Here is a 3,260-nt window from a genome sequence, read left to right as displayed (position 1 = left end):
TGTAGACCAGGCTGGCCTCAAGCTCAGAAATCTGTCTGCCTCTGCCTCCCAAGTGCTGGGATTAAAGGCGTGTGCCACCACTGCCCGGCAAGAATTTCTAAAAAGGTTCAGTAAATAGGGTTAATTTGAGACAAAGATTCTGCTTGTTCAGTTTATACTTTGTAAAACGGATCATTTACACTTAATGTGGTAGTCCCTGACTCGGGTAGTAACGTAGGGTCTTCTGGAGTGATCTAGAGTGTTCTAAAAAAGTGCCTGTTGAAAATAAACTAAGGCAGCATTGTTTGTAGGAGTCTACCTTTTAAGATGGAAATTAAAAATCATTTCTTTTGGGCAATACATGTATTGCCGTGGTTTCAAATACTAAAAATGGTTGTTAAGATAATCCCAATTTCTAAGTAAAAATCCTGTTTTGCTAGAAGTACTGTTTTTTTTTTTCAGTCCATAATAGCTGGTATTGTGACTATTTGAAACAAATATACAAAGGTCATCATGTGGAAAAGCTTGACATGAAATGGCTAATTGCCGTGCCTATTTAACATATCAAAGCGCACACTGGCCATCAGGCTCTCTTAGCGTTGCAAGTACCTGTTACAGGCAGTGTTTCTCAACCTGTGGGGTGTGACCCCTTTGGGGGTTGACCCCCTCCCTACACACACACACACACACACACACACACACACACACACACACACACACACACGGTTCACCTAAGACCAAAACACAGATATTTATATTACAATTCATAACAATAGCAAAATTGCAGCAAAACATAGCTATAAAGTAGCAATGAAAACAATTTTATGGTTGGAGGGGTCACCCCAACATAAGCAAGTGTACTAAAGAGTCTCAGCAGTAGGAGAATTGAGAACCACCGTGTCGCAGGAGTCCTGGTTCCTCTCAGCACTTCTCAACCCCACCCCTTACCCTAAACCTCTTCAGCTCTTGAGCTTCACTTCCTTGTCCCATCTTCTGGTTCCTGGGTAACCCAGCCATTTTGACCACGAAACCTTGGTTCCTCTTCACCTCTTGGTCTCCTTTCTTTGTTCTTTCTCTTCACCACCCCCCACCTCTCTTTTTATGGCTGGCTTCAGTCTACTGGTTATGTCTAGTCTACTACTTTCTCTCCTGGCTCTGGTCCCTTCCAGACGTCCCTGTCACCCTTATATATACTATACAAACCTTCTCAACCATGTCTCAGAGAGATCATATCCTCATTTTCATTATCAAATTGTCTATTTTTAGCTCTCTAATAATTATTTTTCAGGTCTCCCCAGGAACACATGATGATAATCACGTGACCCATAACTGCCCATCAAGTTAAGACTCTCCCCATGCTACATGACCAAAGAACCCTCTTCAATGCACCCAGAACTATCTCCTCCAACAAAGACCCTCCTCAGGAAAAAAGTAGCTATAACATCCCTGCTCTGCATTTTTATATACTCTTAGAGTCAGAAATGATACTTTCCTGATAAAAGACTACACTTCCCAACTTCCTTTGCGGCCAGGCCAAACAGTTTCAGAAAGGAGAGGCATCTGCGTGGTAGTCATTTCCATGGTCATAAGGGAATGCTTTCCTCTTCTTCTGTAGGCATTTTGTCTATCCACTCACATGTGTGACAAAAGTGGCCCCCTTGCTCTGAATAAGCATGGTCCCACCTAAGGCCGGATGAAGCCTCCTCTTCTGCCTTCTGCCTCTCTACAGCTGCCTAAAACAATCTAACGCAAATAAACAAACAAACAAACAAACAAAAATAACTTATCCAATCCAGCATAAAGTTAGTTAATTAAAGCAATTATTATTGGTATCAGTATATGGATTAAAAATGTCAGTAATTAACTCTTGAGTCACCAACAGTGCATTCATGTCAAATTAAGGAAAGGAAGAGAAGCACTTCCCTCTGTAGTCATTTAACCAAGAGCAAGTCCAGGGTTCAGTTCTCTCCTTCGGTCCTCTGTCTGCCTGTAGACTTTGTCTTTATCTGTGCCTGCACTGAGGCTGTCTTCTGAATCTGTCCGGTATCTGTGTTTATCCTCTTATATCTGTGTCTCTGTGTGTGTCTCTGACAAAGGGCTTTGCTCTGTCGTCACTGAACAGCACAGAAAGCATCATGGGAAAGGAATGGGACACTTTACAGACACCTTTAACAGAGTTATACAAGAGACTAAGTCACTGACGCCTACTGACCTGGATAACAAACAGTATTACAAACAACACTGTCTATCAGCCAATACTCAAATGTTGTGTTGGGTGTTCATGGTAGGTATTAATTTTATCAGATAGCTTTCGTCCTCTACTTTTACTGATTCGAACAGCAAATGGTACACACACAATGATCTACAACAGGAGAGTGAAAGAGTGCACAAATTTAGACGATAGCAATGTATTATCTTACGTTGTAAAAACTGATTGCATGGGAAATCCAAGGCAAGTAAGGGTGACTGTTACATTGTTCTCTTAAAAGCAGGTCAGACAAACAGACTGAGTACACACAGCAGGACAGCTGCCATGGGCCTTAAGTGACTCATAGTATAGTGTCACCCCTGCCTGTGAGATTCAACAGAAGTTCCAGACTCTTAGAATGTAAGAGATATTTTTATACCACAGTTTCGGTAAACAGAGAAGCAATCTCAAGGCCCCAAATACTATCCAGTCTTATTTTAATTCCTTCCCCAGTGTGATTGGACATAAATGTTCACAGCTGCCATCAATATGCCTTCTTTTTTAAAATTAAATGTATTTCTATGAACATTTGGGTTCTCTGAGACCAGTCTCCACTCTGTAGCCAGAGTGGCCCAACCTACCCTCAGGTAACACTAACAGATCTCCACAATTAAAACGATTTTATAGGTGCTAGGGAGACGTCTCAGTGGTTAAGAATACTTGCTGCTCTTTCAGAGGTCCCCAATTAGGTTACCAGCACCCACATCAGGCAGTTCACAGCCACCAGTAACTCATCTCCAGCACACCTGACATCATCTTCTGGTCACCTCGGATACACGCACAGACAGATACACATAAATAAAATAATAAAATGAATAAGAAAAATAGTTTATAACATCTTATAAAATGTTATGTCTAAATGATGTGTAAAAATACACATATAAGCTTGGGAAATGATACATATGCTCTCCTCATAGCTGTGACCACATGATCTACTGCAGAAACCAGGGTCTTCCAAGTTCTGAGTACTTCCTCTTTATTCTGACATGAAAATATTTGCTTGCATATAAATGAGTTTCCTTCTTTCTTTTTT

This window comes from Mus pahari, chromosome 2, assembly GCF_900095145.1.
Source record: "Mus pahari chromosome 2, PAHARI_EIJ_v1.1, whole genome shotgun sequence".
Classification (NCBI taxonomy): domain Eukaryota; kingdom Metazoa; phylum Chordata; class Mammalia; order Rodentia; family Muridae; genus Mus; species Mus pahari.
This window is presented reverse-complemented; position numbering follows the sequence as displayed.